Source organism: Carcharhinus amblyrhynchos, chromosome 5 (assembly GCF_965287045.1).
Source record: "Carcharhinus amblyrhynchos chromosome 5, sCarAmb.v2.hapA, whole genome shotgun sequence".
NCBI lineage: Eukaryota > Metazoa > Chordata > Chondrichthyes > Carcharhiniformes > Carcharhinidae > Carcharhinus > Carcharhinus amblyrhynchos.
In genome coordinates, this window is record NC_137328.1 from 75,776,244 (window position 1) to 75,797,258 (window position 21,015).

Below are 21,015 nucleotides of genomic sequence, written 5' to 3' on the forward strand. Positions count from 1 at the left end.
TTTGTATCATGGCAGACTCAGATTGTTAACAAAAGAGTTGGTATTCACAAAACAAAGATCCAAGTTGTGTTTCCACATCAAGCAAGTCATTTTGTTTGATGTGGAATTAGAACACTAAAGAAATGCACTGTAGCATATCATAGCTGCATCAGTAATACAATTCACTAAAATACAAACAATTTCTACTTAATGATTTTAAGTTTAAGTTGTTGTTGAGTATCATGACCTGTATGATTTAAATTAATATATGACTGGTATTATTAATGCTTGGTTCAGTTTCTGTGAATAGGTATAATTCAAGTAACTAGTTAGAACCTGATTTAAGTTGCATTTCTTTTGGTTTTTACATTGTCAATTTAATCCAAAAACAGCTACTTAGAATACTGCATAACATATTAACACAAAAATGAATGTAGAAGTGTGTAAGTGTTTATTGTAAAGTAACTTTCCAATATTGTTACAATTACCACAATTCCCACCCAAGTATCCAGGATATCTCCATTTGACTTCATTTTAGTGCTGCATCAAATTGTGTTTCTCTTTATTAATAATTATTCTGTTTTTCTTGGATATTATGGGTTATCCCATTCCTTCCAACTGGACTTGAATTTTCTTTTTCCATGGTATCGGCCATGTTCTCGCTGCATCATTTTGCAAATTGAACCTTTATTTCCACTTATTTCACAATCTGAGGCAAACATTTGTTTGGCATTTGTTTCAAGGCCTTGTGCAAGGTTATAAATCTGCTCATTCAGTTCAACTTTTTCTTCTAGTAGCTTGCTCTTTGGTGTCAGATTTATATTTTCCAATCTTATTGCTGTCTTTTTTTCCTATGTCTGCACAGAACTGTGTTCTTGTCCTGGTGAAGTCTTAATTTGCTTTAATTGTGAAATTGCGTTACTTATTGCGCGGAGGGTGTAAAGAGTCTGCAGAAGGATCTAGATAGGCTGGGCGAATGGGCCAGAAACTGGCAAATGGAATTTAATGTTGGCAAGTGCGAGGTGGTCCACTTTGGTAGGAATAATGGTAGGAAGGACTGTTACTTACATGGCGAAAAACTGCAGCAGGCAACGGTGCAGAGGGACCTCGGGGTCCTTGTGCATGAGTCGCAAAAACCCAGCCTGCAGGTGCAGCAGGTGGTCAGGAAGGCTAATGGGATGCTGGCCTTCATAGCGAGGGGGATTGAATATAAAAGTAGGGAGGTCTTGCTGCAGCTGTATAGGGCACTGGTGAGGCCGCAGCTGGAGTACTGTGTGCAGTTTTGGTCACCGCACTTACACAAGGATATTTTGGCCTTGGAGGGAGTGCAGAGGAGGTTTACTAGGCTGATGCCGGAGTTGAGGGGGTTGAGCTATGAGGAGAGGCTGAATAAACTAGGCTTGTATTCGTTAGAGTTTAGAAGAATGAGGGGAGATCTCATTGAGACGTATAAGATGATGAATGGGATGGATAGGATAGAGGTGGAGAGACTCTTCCCGCTCAGAAAGGACAGTAGGACTAGGCGGCACAGCCTCAAGATAAAGGGGGGGTGGTTTAGAATGGAGTTGAGGAGGAACTTCTTCACTCAAAGGGTGGTGAATCTCTGGAATTCTCTGCCCGTTGAAGTGGTGGAGGCTGCCTCGCTAAATATTTTTTAAGACGTGGGTTGATGGGTTTTTGATAAGAGAGGGGATTAAGGGTTACGGGGAGAGGGCGGGAAAGTGGAACTGAGCCACGACAGATCAGCCATGATCTTATTGAATGGCGGGGCAGGCTCGAAGGGCTAGATGGCCTACTCCTGCTCTTATTTCTTATGTTCTTATGGCTTCATTATCCACTCACAGCTTGGAAAATTCTTCAGCTTTTCCTTTCAATGCTTCCTCTCTTTCATTCAACTGCTTCAGTCTGTTTCATGGAGAAATTTGGCACGTCTGCTACGACTCTCACCGACTTCTATGATCCATAGAAAGCAAGCATTCTAGTTGTATCACAGCTTGATAAGGCTCTTGCTCTTCCAAGACTGCAAGAAGCTGTAAAGGGTCGTGAACAAAGCCCAATCCATTACGTAGACTAGCTTCCCATCCATCTGTCTACACAGCCAACATAATCAAGGACCCCATGCACCCTGGAGAGACTCTCTTCCACCTCCTTCCGTCAGGAAAAGTATACAAAAGTCTGGTCACGTACCAACCAACTCAAGAACAGCTTCTTCCCTGCTGCCATCAGACTTTTGAATGGATCTACCTTATATAAGTTGATCCCCTCTCCTTTCCTTCTCTATGAATGGTATGCTTTGTATAGCAGCAAGAAACAATATTTTTCACTGTATACTAATATACGTAACAATAAATTAAACTGAATTCCTCCTGGTGCAGAAACAATAATCTCTCCCTTAATGTCAACAAAATGAAGGAGATTGTCATCGACTTCAGGAGGCGTAAAGGAGAACATGTCCCTGTCTACAGCAATGGGGATGATGTAAAAAGGGTCAAGGGCTTCAAGTTTTTAGGTGTCCAGATCATCAACAACCTGTTCTGGTCCCCCCATGCCAACACTGTAGTTAAGAAAGCTCACCAATGCCTCTACTTTCTCAGAAGGCTAAGGAAATTTGGCATGTCAGCTACGACTCTCCAACCTTTACAGATGCACCATAAAAAGCATTCTTTCTGGTTGTATCACAACTTGGTATTGCTCGCGCTCTGCCCAAGACTGCAAGGAACTACGAAAGCTTGTAATGTAGCCCAGTCCATCACACAAACCAGCCTTCCTTCCATTGACTCTGTCTACACTTCCCACTGCCTCGGCAAAGCAGCCAGTATAATGAAGGACCCCACGCACCCTTGACGTTCTCTCTTCCACCTTCTTCCTTCGGGAAAAAGATACAAAACACTAAGGTCATGTTCCAATCGACTGAAGAACAGCTTCTTTCCTGCTGCTGTCAGACTTTTGAATGGACTTATCTTGCATTAAATTGATCTTTCTCTGCACCCTAGCTTTCACTGTAACACTACATTTTGCACTCTTCTGTTTCGTTCTCTATGAATGGTATGTTTTGTCTGTATAGTACACAAGAAACAATACTTCTCACTGTGTGTTAAAACATGTGACAATAATAAATCAAATCAAATCCTAGAGCATGGAACCTGCTGAGTCTTGATCAACTGTTCATCAGTTTTTTTCAGAATAACACTAAAGTCATTTTGTTCCTCTTCATAATCTTCCAGAGGAATAAACTTTGACCTAAAGAATTCTTGTAGCATAGGAAGGTCTTTTAACATGGTTTGTCTTTGTGAAGCTCTCTTGCTTTATCTTAGACTTTTCTGTAATTCGGTAGAATCGTCTCTAGTTTCTTCAAATATGCTTCCATTCTGATGTTTACAACAGTCTTGATTTCTTCATGGTCATGGAGTTGTATAGCGCAAAAAAGGCTCTTCGGCTCATTAAGTCTGCATCGACAATGACTAACACAAAAGTTGCACTAATCCCATTTTTCAGCACTTGTCCCACATCCTTGAATATTATGATATTTCAAGTGCTCATCCATATACTTTTTAAACATTGTAAGGTTTCCAACCTCCACTACATTCCAAGGCAAAGCATTCCAGATTCTAATCACCCTCTGATTGAAATTTTGTTTTCTCAAATCCCTCTGAATCTCGTCCCCTCTCTGAAAACAATGCCCTCTCATGATTGAGCCCTCAACCAAGGCGAACCCTGCTTCCTAGTCACCCAGCTGAATGGTCACACATTCCTTTTGTATTCAATCTTGAAGGACAACAAATTGTTTTTTCAATTGTTTATGATCTTGTTGCCTTTTCCCTGGGGTCTCTAGTTGTCTTTGGCAGAGTTGCCTTCTTTCTGGGGTCTCTATTTGTCCTTGGTGGGGTTGCTCATGGCATTTTGTTAGGAGTTGCCCTTTTTCTTGGAGTTCTTTTAATTTACTGTTCATGGTTTTTTTTCTTGTATTTACCATTTCAATTGCATTGCTGCTTTAAGACAGTAACCATTTTTTTACACTCAGGCTGTCGGGTTTCTTTTCGTAGAATCCCTACAGCGAAGAAGGAGACCATTTGGCTCATTGATGCACCAACTTTTACCTAAGCCCGTAACTACACACATTTTACACCGCTAATCCCCTAACCTTTACATGTCTTGGGACACTAACGTGGCCAATCCATCTAACCTGCACATCTTTGGACTGTGGGAGGAAACCGGAGCATCTGGAGGAAACCCACATAGACAAGGAGAGAACATGCAAACTCCACACGGACCGTCATCCAAGGCTGGAATTGAATCTAGGTATCACCATGAGGCAGCAGTGCTAACCATTGTGTCACTGTGCTGTATGTGAGAGCACATCTCAAAGCACTTCATGACATTTTGTTATGTTAAAGGTCCTACATAATTGAGAAACAAGCATCTCCCTTTGACCTTCAGTGGATTTATCATTGCTGTATCCTCCACTATCAACTTTCTGGGGGCTATCATTGACTAGAAACTGAATTAGACAGCCATATAAATACTGTGGCTACAAGAATAGGCCAGAGGCTGGTGATTTTGTAGCAGTCATCTCCTGACTCCCTAAAACTTGCCCTTCATCTTCAAGTCACAATGCAGGAGTGTGGTGGAGTGCTCTCCAGTCGCCTGAATGAATTCAGCTTCAACAACATCCAAGAGAAAACAGTCCTCTTGATTGGCACCCTATCCACCACCTCTGACGTACATTCCCTCCATTACTGACATTCACTCCCTCCATCACTGACACACAATGGCAGCAGTGTGTACCATCTACAAGATGCATTGTTGGAACTTACCAAGGTTTCTTAGGCAGTATCTTCCAAACCCACCACTTCTACAATCTAGAAGGCTAAGGACAGCAACGTGGGAAGACCACCACCTGCAGATTCCCCTCTAAGACGCTCACCAAACTGACTTGGAGATATATCGCCATCCCTTCACTGTCACTGAGTTGAAATCTTGGACTCCCCCTAAAAGCACTGTAGGTGTATATGCATCACATGGACTGTAGTGGTTCAAGAAGGTGGCTCACCAAACCACCTCAGGGCAATTAGGACAGGCAATAATATATACCATCCTGGCATTGGGACCCTCCCAATAAGTCTCCCATCATGACCCTTCTGCGGCCCACCCTGCACCTTGCCTTGTGCCAGCCTCCCACCCCAATCTGTCAATCACACCTATTGTCTGCCGATCACTCCCCCCTTGCATAACCCACACTTAGTACCCTCCATTGAATACCCATCCTGCCAGTCATCCCAGTCTGCAGAGTTCCCCCCGCCTACTACTCTCCTTTGCCTCCTCCCTTGCAAAGCTTCCTCCCCCACTGCAGAACTTCCCCCTTACCTCACCCCCACTTAGGCCCCACCCCCTTGACACTGCCCAGGCACAGTTAAGGTGCTCAGTGGGCAGTGCCAGGCTGGCACTGTCCCATTGGCACTGCCTGACCAGCTGGGGGCTTCAATGGCCTCCAATTCCTCGGTGAGACCATCATGTCTGGTCTCCACTGGAAGAAACCATCTGTGAATATCGCCAGTGTGAGGAGGTAAGTGCAAGTGAGGGCAGATGATGCCATGCTGATTTCATGTCATTAATATTTAAATATGCTTTGCACCCTTTTTGGGCACAAAGTTCATCCCGCTGGCAAAACAGTGCCAGCAACTCCTCATGTGGTGAGAAAACTGGTGCGAACCAAAGTTTTCATTTTACACCCAATGAAATGGCATGGTGAACTGGTAAGATAAACAATTAGAATACAGTACAGTTAGGGATGGAGAGGATTAATTTAAACAGCACTAATTTCATCCATCCATAAACAGAAAGTTTTGATTTCTTTCTTTCCCCACATGTGATAGCTTATTTCCACAACTTCTTGGCTTTTGTGTGATCCAAGTTTCTATTAATAACCCACAACAAGCTTGAATAGAGTGAACTCAAAGGTTTAGTTTATTTGCACACTGTCAAAATGTGCAATGTCATCTCCATACTTTGATAATAAATACTTTTAAGTGCATTGATGATTCATGGAGTAGGAGGATAATGATTGTTATACAGCTTTAATTTAAACACGTTCCAAGCTTCAAGTTTACTGAGACAAACAAGGACAATAATTCAATTATTCCTTTATTTAACACTTCAAGTGCCAACTCAAACATAAACAGTTGCAACTGATTAACTCTTTATTGAACTTTAACTCTAATCGAACATCAACTTTAACTATTTAACTGAAAATAGATATTACCAAGTTTAGGAAAACCTTGGCCACAAAATATCCTTGATGTAGAATCTATTTTCTTGTCTCTGAAGTATACAATTCTTGCAATGGTTGTTCTCTTTGAGTTATCGCTGCCAAACAAAGAACTCATGTCTTTTACCCACAATTTTACTACAATTCTCCACTGCTTGCAAAAGATTTTCTGTCATCCAGCCAACTGTATAGCCAGAAACTGATCACATGGCTCGAACATCCTGTGAAATTACTTTTGAACGCAACCATTACACTTTGTTCAAACTGCATACTCCATACATAGCAGCCATAAATCTGAGCCACAGTGTCTCAGTTAATATAAACAACTTCAGTGATCTGACCAACACAGGTTTACAACCTGCATGTGGTTTTAATCTATAAATTGACCAGAATTCCCAGCATGCTAAGCCCTCAGCCAAGATAGCCATTTTAAATCACTATTGCTATTATTATTGTTGTAGCTGTTCTTTGCCTGCGCACTTGATGTTAATTCATCACTTAGATGATGAGAAATAAGCACTATTTCCATTGTGGCACAGTGGTTAGCACTGCTGCCTGACAGCACTAGGGACCCAGGTTCAATTCCTGGGTGACTGTCGAATTTTCACATTCTCCCCATGTCTGCATGGGTTTCCTCCAAGTGTTCCGGTTTCCTCCCACAGGCCAAAGGTGTGCAAGTTAGGTTGATTGACCAGGCTAAATTGACCCTTAGTATCAGGTGGGTTAGCAGGGTAAATATGTGGGGTTACGGGGATAGGGCCTGTCTGGGATTGTTGGTGCAGGCATGATGGGCCATATGACCTTTTCCTGCACTGAAGGGATTCTATGATTCAATACCAGTTTTGCAATCAAGACTGGTCCAACTCATACTGTTCATTGAAATGATGCAGTGGATCTGGATCTAAACTCAAAGCAGAATCGATGTCAATATTTCCTGGTAGGGTGACTGTCTTCCGCAAATCTAACTAACTCGACCTGGAATAAATTGAATGGCCCAGCCTCCACAGCTTTCTGGGTAAGAGAATTTCATGTACTAACCATTGTAAAAGAATCTGGTTTAGACAGAGGTAATGTAAGACTGAGTACAGTACAGCCCATGCAGTGATGCAAGAAGGCACATGTCCCAGAAGGAGCATCATTATGCTGTTGGCCAGAGACATGTTAAGACATAGGCAGGGAGATAGCTCCTTGCCTGTATCCTTTACTGTGAGTATGTATAGTTACAAATGCTTCATGAAGACTTGCTGCTAACATACAGATGACTGCAAAGACTTCCTTAACAGATATGTTAATGTAACCAATATCATTACAACACTGACAAAACTCTGTGAGAAAATAAAATTTCCTTTTCTCTCTGAGAGAAGGGAGCTCTTATTCTTAAAGTATGTCTCCTGGTTCTAGCCCCTTGCAGAGGAGAAACATCCTCCTACTATCCACCCAGTTAAGTTCCTTCAGGATATCTTCTGTATCAATTAGATCACCTTTCATTCTAAACTCCAATGGATAATGCTGATTTTTTAAAAATTATTTCACAGGGCGTGGGTGTTTTTGATTTGATTTATTATTGTCACATATATTGCGATACAGTGAAAACTATTGTTTCTTGCATGCTGGACAGACATCATACCATTCAAAGAGTATATAGGAGAGAAGGAAAGGAGAGGATGTAGAATATAGTGTTGCAGTTAGAGATAAGGTGAAGAGAAAATTCAGCTTAATATATGAAAGATCTATTCAAAAGTCTGACGGAAAGGAACTGTTCTTAAGTCGGTTAGTATGGGATCTCAGACTTTTGTATCTTTTTCCTAATGGAAGAAGGTGGAAGAGTATGTGAAGGGCGCATGTGATCCTTGATTAAGCTGGCTGCTTTTCCGAGGCAGCGGGAAGTGTAGATAGAGTCAATAGACGGGAGGCTGGTTTGCATAATGGACTGGGCTACGTTCACAACCCTTTAGTTTCTTGCAGCCTTGGTCAGAGCATGAGCCATATCAAACTGTGATAGGATGCTTTCTATGGTGCATCTGTAAAAATTGGTGAGACATGCTGAATTTCCTTAGCCTTCTGAGAAAGTAGAGGCTTTCTACTTTTTTAAACTATAGCATCAGTGTGGAAGGACCTGGACACCTAGAAACTTGAAGCTCTCAACTATGGGGGGGGGGGGGGGGTAATACCTTAGTTTTGTAAATTCCAACTATACTAAAGAAATATCTTTTAGCACTTAAATTCTACAGTTATCAGTTATCGATTTCTAATTGAGTCTCCTCAGTTTAATGACCAATTTTCAGTGTTTAGGATAAATTTCTCTATTCTAAGCTTAATCAACTGATTCAACAGGGTCGTATTACAGGAACTGCATCGTTAGTGACATCACAATGACAATTACCACATAGTTTAGGTTTTAGTATTATGCTGTAGAGTTAGGGTTAGTTGTTAGGGTTATTCCTTTGGGATAGGAGGGGGGGTTAGTATTGGGATTAGGGTTAGCAGTTAGGTTTATGGTCAGTATTAGGGGTTAATGTTTAGTGACTAGGTGAGTATAATGGTTATTGCTTAGTGCTTGGATTAGAAACCACTATTAACAGTGTTGTCACTAGACTCTGCATACAGGAATAGGAGTTAAGTAAGAAGCTGCTAGAGGCAATCTGATTGTCTATTTAAATGAATAGATTTAAAATTGGGAAAAAGTGTTCTCAGATGTGCACTCTTTCCTCCCAAATTTGCCCAATGTGCTGCCTCCAGTCGGTTGTATGTGCCCAGGTGCAGGTAATGGAAAATCCGCTCCTATTAACATAGTTCAGAGGCTTTTTTTGCACATCATTTTCAATCCTGTACCCAATGATCTTCACAGACTTTGATAAATCTTGTTTTTTTTTAAAAACACAACTTTCCCTCTGTATCACCTAACAGGAATAAATGCTCAATTTTCTCTTTATCACCACTTACTTTTATATCAAAGGCTCTGGGTTGCTATGGATGGCATTGTGAAGTCATATGACTGAAACCTGAGCCGTGATGTGGCTTTAAAGCAGTTAATTTTTTTATGGCATCAGATTAATTTGTTGTGACATCATTAACCATATAATGTTTCAGTTGTATCAAATGGAGTATCAGCTAGGAAGCTAACATAATAGTGAAAGTAAATTTGCATTTTTTTTGATGCAGTGGCAGCTTCCATTTACATTTTTGTTTGACCTCTTCCAGGAGATGCACGTGTTTTATTTGTTTATTATTCCTTCTTTTCTTCATGCTCACAACCATCCTACTGCTCTTAATTTATTTTTATGGTTCTAAGCATAACTAACTTACACTTATTTCCTTTGAGGAAATTGTTGTAAAGTTGTTGTTGTACCACTAAATTTTCAAAGTCTGATACTTAAGCAGGCACTCATTTGTCACAGCTGGCTAGCCTGGCTCCAGCACAACATCCATGCACTCCATATATATTCCTTTCTGCCTAAAATTAAACACCAATTCTGATTTGCTTTATTACTGTCACATGTATTAACATACAGTAAAATTGTTTCTTGTGCACTACACAGACGAAGCATAATATTCATAGAGAAGAAAAGGAGAGAGTGCAGAATGTAGCGTTGCAGTCATAGCTAGGATGTAGAGAAAGATAAGCTTAACGCGAGGTAGGTCCATTCAAGAGGCCGAAGCTGTTCTTGAGTCGGTTGGTACGTGATCTCAGACATTTGTATCTTTTTCCTGACAGAAGAAGGTGGAAGAGAGTATGTCGGGGGTGCACCTTAATTATTTATGTTGGCTGTTTTTTCAAGGCAGTGGGAAGTGCAGACAGTGTTGGTGTGTGGGAGATTGGTTTGAGTGATGGACTGGGCTTTGTTCATGACCCTTTGTAGTTTCTTACAATCCTGGGCAGAGCACAAACCATACCTAGCTGTGATACAACCTGAAAGAATGTTTTCTATGGTGCATCTGTAAAAGTTGGTGACAGTTGCAGTGGACATGCCAAATTTCCTTACTCTACTGAGAAAAATAAAGGTGTTGGTGGGCTTTATTAACTGTAGTGTTGGCATGAGATGACCGGGACAGGTTGTTGGTGATCTGGACACCTAAAAACTTGAAGCTCTCAATCGTTTCTACTTTGTCCCCATTGCTGTCACAGAGGCACGCCCTCCACTACGCTTCCTGAAGTTAATGACTATTTCCTTTGTTTTGTTGACATTGAGAGAGAGATTATTGTTGTTGCACCAGTTCACCAGATTCTCCATCTCATTCCTGTATTCTGTCTCGTCATTGTTTGAGATCCAACCCGCTACGGCGGTGCCATGGGCAAACTTGAAAATTGAGTTGGAGAAGAATTTGGCCACACTGTCATAAGTGTATAGGGAGTATAGTAAGGGACTGAGGCTGCAGCCTTGTGGGGCACAGGTGTTGAGGATGATCGTGAAGGAGGTGTTGTTGCCTATTATTAACTGCAATCTGTGTAAGAAAGTTCAGGATCCAGTCGCAGAAGGAGAGATGAGTCCCAGGCCACAGAGTTTGGAGATGGGTTTTGTTGGAATAAAGGTGTTGAAGGCTGAGCTGTAGTCAATAAAGAGGAGCCTGACATAGGGTGTCTTTGTTATCTAGGTGTTCCAGGGTTGAGTGTAAAGCCAGGGAGATGGTGTCTGCTGTGGACCTGTTGCGGCGATAGATGAACTGTAGTGGACTCAGGCAATCTGGGAGGCCAGAATTGATTCATGCCGTGACTAATCTTTCAAAGCACTTCTTAATGATGGATGTCAGAGCTCCAGACAATAGTTATTAAGGCATGCTGCTTGACTTTTCTTTGGTACCGGGATGATAGTCATCTTCTTGAAGCAGATAGGAACCTAAGATTGGCGTAAGGAAAGGCTGAAGATGTCTGCGAATATTCACCGCCAGCTGGTCCTCGCAGGATCTGGGTGCTCATCCGGGTACCCCATCCAGGCCAGTTACTTTCCATAGGTTGACCTTCAAGAAGGCTGTTCTGATGTCTGCAGAGGTGATCTCAGATACAGGCTGAGGCTTCCAGGATGGAGGGTGCGCTCTCACTGACCTCTTGCTCAAAACAGGCATAGAATGCACTGAGCTCTGAGGAGGGTGCATTGGTGCTGGGGATTTTACATGCCTTCATCTTATAGCCTGTTACGTTGTGCAAACCTTGCCGTAGTTGGCGGGGAACCATATGCTAGCCTAGGATTCTAGCTTCTTTGATAGATCTCCTTAGATCATATCTGGTCAGGGTCACCCGACTTGAACGCCTCGGACCTAGACTTCAGCAAGCAGTGGATACCCTTGTTCATCCATCATTTCCGGTTGGGAAACACACGGATTTGCTTCTTTGGCGCACGGGTCTTTTGTACACTTATTAATGAAGTCAGTTACTGTGGTGGGGTACTCATTCATGCTGGTTGCTGAGTTTTTAAATACTGATCAGTCTACTGATTATAAACAGTCCCACATTCCCAACAATGACCTGGAAAAATTCTTTATAAAAACACTGGTAGCTCATATTTTTTATTTTTTGGCTTAATTTTATGAATGTTTGTTCAGGGAGAAATTTTTATATTAATGTATGTCTTTTTTCCCTATCATTTGTTTGTTTTCTGTCTCACTTTCAGTTTCTCTACTAGGCCTTATGGTTTCACAGGAGAAGGGGACAAACTATAACACAGCATTGGGAAATTTGTCTATTTTTTAGTTATTTAAACTACTTTCGGAGTTAGTATCCTCACTACAAGGGATTAATTACCTATGTTCACATAGATAATGACCAGTCTGTTGATGCACGTTTAAAATGGAATCCAAGAGCGGTTTGCCTGATTAGGCGTCAATGGCAATTTCTTTTAGTTGCATATAGTGATACCCCAAGTTCGGCCAGAATGGAAATGATTGAGTCAATCACGTCCAGAGACCTCCCTCTTGTAAGTAACTCAGATTGATTTTACACACAATTTGCATAGTGTAGCTATCCTCCACTCACGCAGTTTTCTGGATAAATAATCCTGTTCTTTTGGAAATGAGTTCAAGAATCAGCTGCAATCTATTAGTAAATTAAAAGTACAGATCTGCCCATCTCCAAGTTGACATAAATATCAACTTGCATATTTTTTAATGTCTTAGTAGATTAATGACTGGTTTTTGTTGAAGCGTGAAATGGGCTTAATGTGCTCATATAAATTGAATATAGAGACATTTGTTTATATCCATTTTATGTATCTTTGCCAATGTATTGGATAGTTGAAGATTTAAATTCCAGCTATCGTAGAAGCTTAAGTGATTTTTGTGGACAGGCTTTGTTGCAATACACATTCAAAGAATTTGCAGTGTTGGTTTTGTGTATGAGTTTACCTGAAAAGTCATATAACATACTTTAGCCAGCAAAAAGGTCTAACCTAGTTTGACTATTTGGTTACATTGAGATATGAAACAACTGAGATAAAATCTTTCAACATAACTCTAAAGATTATATGGAGTAGTATCTTGTTTTTGTTGTGAAGTAGAGCAAAGTTTTAAATTGCATCATTTTCTGATCATTGTTTAGAACATAAGAACATAAGAAATAAGAGCAGGAGTAGGCCATCTAGCCCTTCGAGCCTGCCCCGCCATTCAATAAGATCATGGCTGATCTGTCGCTGCTCAGTTCCACTTTCCTGCTTTCTCCCCATAACCCTTAATCCCCTCTCTTATCAAAAACCCATCAACCCGCGTCTTAAAAATATTTAGCGAGACAGCCTCCACCACTTCAACGGGCAGAGAATTCCAGAGATTCACCACCCTTTGAGTGAAGAAGTTCCTCCTCAACTCCGTTCTAAACCGCCCCCCTTTTATCTTGAGGCTGTGCCCCCTAGTCCTACTGTCTTTTTTGAGCGGGAAGAGTCTCTCCACCTCTATCCTATCCATCCCATTCATCATCTTATACGTCTCAATGAGATCTCCCCTCATTCTTCTAAACTCTAACGAGTACAAGCCCAGTTTATTCAGCCTCTCCTCATAGCTCAACCCCCTCAACTCCGGTATCAGCCTAGTAAACCTCCTCTGCACTCCCTCCAAGGCCAAAATATCTTTGCGCAGGTGCGGCGCCCAAAACTGCACACAGTACTCCAGCTGCGGCCTCACCAATGCCCTATAGAGCTGCAGCAAGTTTAGTTGCGAATTTTATTCAAACAAAATACCTGCTGCTCTGTAGCTTGTGTTTTGATCTGATAAGAGTGTACATGAGTTTGTCTTCAGAGGACAAATAATCAGATGTGGGCATGTGATGTAAATTGCTATACATTGACAAAACTTTTTTGTTTGATACCTGAATCTCTCTACTGTTTACGTAGATTTTGGGCAGGTAATCAAAATCACGAGAGTTGTGAATGGGAATAATTGGTCTTACTGAACCCAAATTGAATATCCAACAAAATATTTTATTGTTGGAACTATCCTTGTGGGTTCTGATTTAGATATCCTAGATATTGGATGATGAAAATAGAAAGGAGAAGAGAAAAGCTTTTTATCCCTATGAATAATATCAGATTTGCTTCCTGGCAAATTTCTGTCCATATACATGTTTACATGTGATAAATCCCTAACTAATGAGGGTTTCACTTCAACAGCTCTAATGTGATTTATTATGATTTTTTTGAGTCATTCCTTACTAAATTGATAACTTCAGTGTTGCAACAGAGGATAAATTATCTAACTGTAATGCAAAGCTGATCGTGTAAATATGCTAACTTTTCAAATAGTGGATTTTTTTTTAAATGCTGAAAGCTTAGGCTTATTTTTGTTCTTTAATAGTTTGTGTCTTTTGCTGGCAAAGCCAGCATTTATTGCCTATCCCTCATTATCCTTCCATCTTTGTAAACTACCAAAGTCTATGTGGTATTTCCATAGATAAGTAGGTAGGGAATTCCAGGAACTTGACATGGCAGTGATGAGGGGATGACAGTAGATTCTGTTAGCGCGAGTGGGCGAAATGACCACTACGAACTCAGGGTGAAGTTCAATAACGGCACAGCTTTATTTTCTTTTACGTCGACGAACAAGCACAGTCAGGATGTACAATCGGACTGTCCCAAAAGTGCTCTAAAGACTCCCCCACAACGGGCCACAGTTATACCTGAACTTCGCGTTTCAAATGCTAATCCTTTATTTACAGCATTTGACTTCAGCCATCCTGTTTCGATGTTTTCGAGTGTTGGAGCAATTGTTTTAAGTGTGTGTTAATCGTTTTTGTCTGATTGGTTATTAATGGTCTACAATCTCTGGGGTTTGAACTATAGGTGTGTTATTGATCTCAAAGAGGTTTGAGGGGCCAGGGACGTTTCCATAACTATGTGAATTTTAGGTGTCTCCATGGGTTGTTTGACTGGTTTAGAAGTGCTGATTTTGATGGGGTGGGGATATGTTCTTTAATTCAGATCCTGTAGGTGCCATCCTGTCCAATTTCCCTTATGTGCTAGCTCTCATTTGCATTCTAAAAGCATGCTTTTGCCTACTGATTGGCGTCTGTTACTTTTGTGATTTTAGTGGAGGGCTCTGAGGATAGCTTTAGTTTGCTTCCATTTTGTGTGCCTAATTTCATAAAATTTGTTGTCCGATAACAATTCCAAGTCAAGATGATAGGTGACTTGGAAGGGAAATTTCAGAAGTGTGAAAGGAGATCTCATAAAAACTCATAAAATTCTAACAGGAAGGGTAGATTCAGAAAGAATGTTACCAAATGGTGGTGGTGGTGGTGATCAGAATTAAGAGTCATAGTGTGGGGATAAGGGATAAACCTTTTAGCACTGAGGTGAGGAGAAATGTGTGTATGGAATTCACTACCACCGGACGTAGTTGAGGCCAAAACGTTGTCTGATTTCAAGAAGACATTAGATATAGCTCTTAAGGCTAAAGGGACCAAGGGATATGGGAGGAAAGGGGAGTCAAGATCTTTAATTCAATGATCAGTGAAGATCAAGATGAATGGCAAAGCAGTCTGGAAGGGCCAAATGGCCTACTGCTGCTTCTAGTTTCTACGTTTCTTGGTGATAAAGGTTATGGGTTTGCAAGGTGCAATGAAAGAAATCTTGGTGAGTTGCTGCAGTGCATCTTGTATACAGTAGGTAATTCTTCTGCTAAGTGGCTGGAGTGAATGTTTAAGGTGATTGAAGTGCCAATCAAGCATAATGCCATGGAATTTCTTGAGCTGCACTCATCCAGGCAAATAGTGAGAAAATTCATGATAGACCTGACTTCTACCTTGTGGATGGCAGGCTGATATAGAACATGAAGTCATTTAGGAACTGATGTGAGCTGGGAAAATGGATACGAAACTAGCTTGGGCATAGAAAGCAGAGAGTAGCAGTGGAAGGGTACTTTTCTAACTGCAAGTTTATGACAAGTGGTGTTCCATAAGGATCAGTGCTGGTAAAATAATTTGATTTATTATTGTCACATGTATTAGCATACAGCGAAAAGTATTGTTTCTTGCGTACTATACAGACAAAACATACTGTTCATAGAGAAAGAAATGAGAGAGTGCAGAATGTAGTGTTACAGTCATAGCTAGGATGTAGAGAAAGATGAAGTTAAGGCAAGGTAGGTCCATTCAAAAGTCTGATGGCAGTGGGAAGAAGCTGTTCTTGAGTCGGCTGGTACGTGACCTCAGACCTTTGTATTTTTTTCCCCGATGGAAGAAGGTGGAAGAGAATGACTGACTGGGGTGTGTGGGATCCTTAATTATGCTGGCAGCTTTGCCGAGGCAGCGGGAAGTATAGACAGAGTCAATGGATGTGAGGCTGATATGCGTTATGGATTGGGCTACATTCATGACCTTTTGTCGTTTCTTGCAGTCTTGGGCCGAGCAGGAGCCATACCAAGCTGTGATACAACCAGAAAGAATACTTTCTATGGTGCATCTGTTAAAGTTGGTGAGAGTCATGGCTGACATGCCAAACTTCCTTAGTCTTCTGAGAAAGTAGAGGCATTGGCGGGCTTTCATAACTATAGTGTCGGCGTGGGAGGACCAGAACAGGTTATTGGTGATCTGGATACCTAAAAACTTGAAGCTCTCAACCCTTTCTACTTCTTCCCCATCGATGTAGACAGGGGTGTGTCCTCCTCTATGCTTCCTGAAGTCAATGACAATCTCCTTCATTTTGTTGACATTGAGGGGAGACTACTGTTGCCGCACCAGTTCACCAGGTTCTCTATCTCATTCCTGTACTCTGCATCATCATTGTTTGAGATCCAACCCACTATAAAATGGTGTCGTCAGCAAATTTGATAATTGGATTGGAGGGGAATTTGGCCATACAGTCATAGATGTATAAGCAGTATAGTAGGGGACTGAGAACACAGTCTTGTGGGGCACCAGTGTTGAGGATGATCACGGAGGAGGTGTTGTTGCCTGTCCTTACTGATTGTGGTCTGTGAGTTAGGATCCAGTTGCAGAGGGAGGAGCCAAGACCCAGGCCACAGAGTTTGGAGATGAGTTTTGTGACAATAGTGTTGAAGGCTGAGCTGTAGTCAATAAATAGAAGTCTGACATAGGTGTCTTTGTTATCTAGGTGTTCCAGGGTTGAGTGCAGGGCCACGGAGATGGTGTCTGCTGTGGACCTGTTACGGCAGTAGGCAAACTGTAGTGGACCAAGGTTGTCCAGGAGGCTGGAATTGATTCATGCCACGAGAAGCCTTTCAAAGCACTTCATAATGATGGATATCAGAGTCACCAAACGATAGTCATTGAGGCATACTGCTTGGTTTTTCTTAAGTACTGTGATGATGATTCCTTCTTAAAGCAGATAGGGACCTCAGATTGTTGTAAATATGTTGTTGTAATACATAGGAGGAAAGTGGAGGTGGTCTGATTAGAAAATTTGCAGATTATATAAATATTGGGGGAGTAGAGGAGTATTGTCAGAGGATACAGCAGATATAAATTGGCTGGCAATCTGGGCTGAAAGATGGCAGATGGAATTTAACCCAGATAAATGTGGGGTGATGCAATTTGGAAGGTCGACTGCAGAAGGCAACTATACCGTACATGGTAGAATCCTTAGAAATATTAGCGTACAGAGAGATCGAGGCGTGCAGATCCACAGTTTCCTGAAGATGACAACACGGATGGATAAGGTGGTCAAGAAGGCATATGGTATGCTGGCCTTCATCGTTAGGGTGTTGAGTATAGGAATTGGAAAATCATGTTGCATGTGTATCAGACTTTGGTTAGGCTGCATTTGGAGTATTGTGTACAATTCTGATTGCCACACTACTGGAAAGATATTGATGCATTGGAAAGGGTGCAGAAGAGATTTACTGGGATGTTGCCTGGTTTGGAGGATATGGACTATGAAGAAAGGTTGAACAAACTTGGATTGTTTTCATTGGCGAGTCAGAGGATGAGGGGGGACCTGATACAAGTTTTACAAGATTATGACAGGCTGAAATAGAGTGGATAGTCAGAGTCTTTTTCCCAGGGTTGAAGGGTCAATTACTCGGGGGCATAGGTTGAAAGTGAGAGGGAGAAAGTTTGAGAGACGTAAGGGGCAAGGTTTACACACACAGGATGGAACATGCTGCTGGAGGGGGTGGTGGAAGCAGATTCTACAACAGCATTCAAGAGGCGTCTGGATAGATACACGAATAGGCCGGAAATAGAGGGATATGGACTGCATAGAGGCAAGAAAATATTAGATTAGAAAGGCATCTGCTTTGACACAACTTGATGGGCTGAAGGGCCTGTTCCTGCGCTGTATTGTGCTTTGTAAACTTTGGTAATTTGGAAGGTTGTCAGTTGCTATGAATTCCCAGCTTCTGACCTGCTCTTATATTTATTTATATGGCTGGTCCAGATGAGCTTTTGGTCAGTCACAACCTCCAGGAAATTGATGGTAGAGGATTAAACGAAAGTGATGCTGTTGAATGTCAAGGGAAGTAGTTTAGCCTTTATTGAATGCTTTGTGTGGCATGATTGTTACCTTCCACCACTTATCAGACAAAGCCTAAATGTTCTCCCTGTGTGCGGGCACTACTGCTTCATGATCTAAGGTGTTGCAAATAAAACTGAACATTGCAATCACCAACAAGGGTAGTCAGTTTTGACCTTTTGATCAGGGGAGTTATTCATGATGAAACTGGACATGTTTGGGCCAAGGACATTATCCTGAGGAACTCTTGTAGCAATGTCCTGGGGCTGAGATGCTTGGCCCAAACAATCACAACAATCTTCCTTTGTGGTAGGTATGACTTGAACAAGAGCAGAGGTTTTCTCCAATTTCTGTTCACTTTAGCCTTACCATGGCTAGTTTTATCAGCATTATATAATGCCACATTCCATCAAGCATCGTCTTAGTGTCACCTCACCTCTGGAATTCAGCTTTTTTCATGTTTCAACCAAGTCTGTAATGAGGTCTGAAGCCCAGTGGCCCTAGCAGAACCCAAATTAATAATTATAAACATTTCTAATTAGCTCCTGATACTTAATTTATCAGCAGTAGCGTTCATGTCTGGGCCTTGAACTGCAAGGAATGAGTGACCAGTTTTTGTGCTTCAAGCAGAATTTATGAATCAGATGAAATATTAAAAAAAGTGAACTCAATGCAGTCTTATCTTTTCCCCCAATGGCTTAGGGTTCCTGAGTTGTTGCCAGCATAGATGACAGATTTGTTCTTCCTTCTTTGAAGTTCTCTCCAAGACTGCCAAAGATATCTCTCAGCTTCCAACTTTTGTCCTCTATTTCGCCTAGTTAGAATTGACCCTTACAATTGGCGAACTTTGGTACCACCTAATAGGACTCCACCTCCATAGCCTGTCAGGTCCTTAGCACGTACAACCAAGTGCCCAATTCATTTGAACTAGGATCACATTCTTTTGTGAATAGAAGTTATATACTTTTTGCTTTAATCGGCATCACAGCTAATATTCATATTCCACCAACATTTGTATGGGTAGCATCAATTACATTAGGCATGACCTGTTGAAATGTTAGTCCTGACAATGAAAACTAATGGAAATAATCTAAAGATGGATCTTGACGATATCAATTTGGAGTTATTATCTTCTTTGGCAGCTTGTTCCATTGTGGGATTATCCGCGGGAAGAAAAATAATTGATGAACTGTTTTGGAAACAATGCTGATTGTAGTTTGTGTAGATGGCTACCTTGTGCTTTGTCATTGCCGGACAGCATTGGGCATTTGTTTCTGTCAATTCCTACTAGTCTATTCCATATTTTGTAGAGTGTGGTCAGTCTATTCTTTTCTTCCCTTGGCTGCAATGATTCCCATTCCAAATCTTTGATCAAGGATGTGACACTGTGTATTTTGTTACAGATTCATGCTGAATCATGCAGCACACCTTTGGATTGCTTCAATCTTTTTTATATCCACTACCGTATAAACATCCCACACTCAACTTGCATACTTCAGGATTGGAGGAACAGATGTTTGACTAGTCATAATGTGGTACCAAAATTAGGTTTCCCAGATGCTAAAACTGTTTGAACCAGTTTGGCATTTTGACGATTTGTGTGTGTATCTTATCAGAAAAACTGTTTCCCCACAGTTTTTGTTACAGTATTAAGAATTCCACAAAAATCCAAGAATCTTTCTGAATTTTCCAAACAGATCACTTCTCGTCCAGGCAATGTCAAATCCTTTAAAAACAGTTCATTCTACTTTCATGATGTTCACAGTGTAACAAGTCAATTACTGTTCCCATTAATTTAAATCTGTTACAAGCAAATTTATAGTATCATGACCTTTGGCAAAATACACTGTAGAATACATGAATTAATAGGCTACTGACTGAATAAATTAATTGTACCTACAGAGTATATGATACTTGTGAAACAAAGATAAAAGTTATATTCTGAACTTAGCTACAAGAAAGGAAAATTAATTATCTCTTCTTTGCAGGGGTTTAGAGCAAGGCAGAAATCAGCAGCCTTGAATTAAACAAAAGTTTGATTCACAGCAGTTTTCCCAGTTGCTAAAACTAGTTTGAACCTGACAGCTTGGCATCTGGACCATTTGTTTGTGCGTCTTATCAGAAATACAGTGTTCCACAATTTTTCCTTGTGCAGCTTATTTAACATGCAGAAGTTAACTGGAACTCAATAAAATCCCTACTCTGTTTCCTGCCTGTTAACCAATCCTGTCTGCATACTCGTATGTTATTTTCAACAGGATGAGCTCTTTCATAGTAACGTTTTTTTTACACATCACCTTATTGAGTGCCTTTAGGAAATCCAAATACATTACATCTACTGTTTTCCTTCATCCACCCTGCTTGTTACATCCGCAAGTAAGTCTGTTAACAAATAAATTTGTTAAACACAATTTCCCTTTCATAAAACTGTGTTGATTCTGCTTAATTGTATGAAGATTTCCAAAATGTTCTGCTTGTACCTCCTTAATAATGGATTCCAGCATTTTCCCAATAACAGATGTTAGGCTAATTTCCTGGTTTCTGTTTACCCTCTTTCTTGAATAGAGGTTCTAAAACTTGCAGTTTTCCACTTTGCTGAGACCTTTTCAGAATGTAGGGAGTTTTGGAAGATTATAAACAATACATTCGCTATTTCTCAGCCATCTCATTTAAGACCTCATGATGCATGGCATCAACTTGCGAAGATTTGTCAGCATTTAGCTGTACCTGTTTGCGTAGTACTTTTCTCTAGTAGCAGTGACTGTTTTAAGTTCCCCCCTCTCTTTTGTCATTGATTTCCTCCTATTGCTATTGGGTTGCTTTTTATCTCTTCTGTCTTGAAGACAGGTGCAAAATACTTACTCAAAACCTCTGCCATTTTCT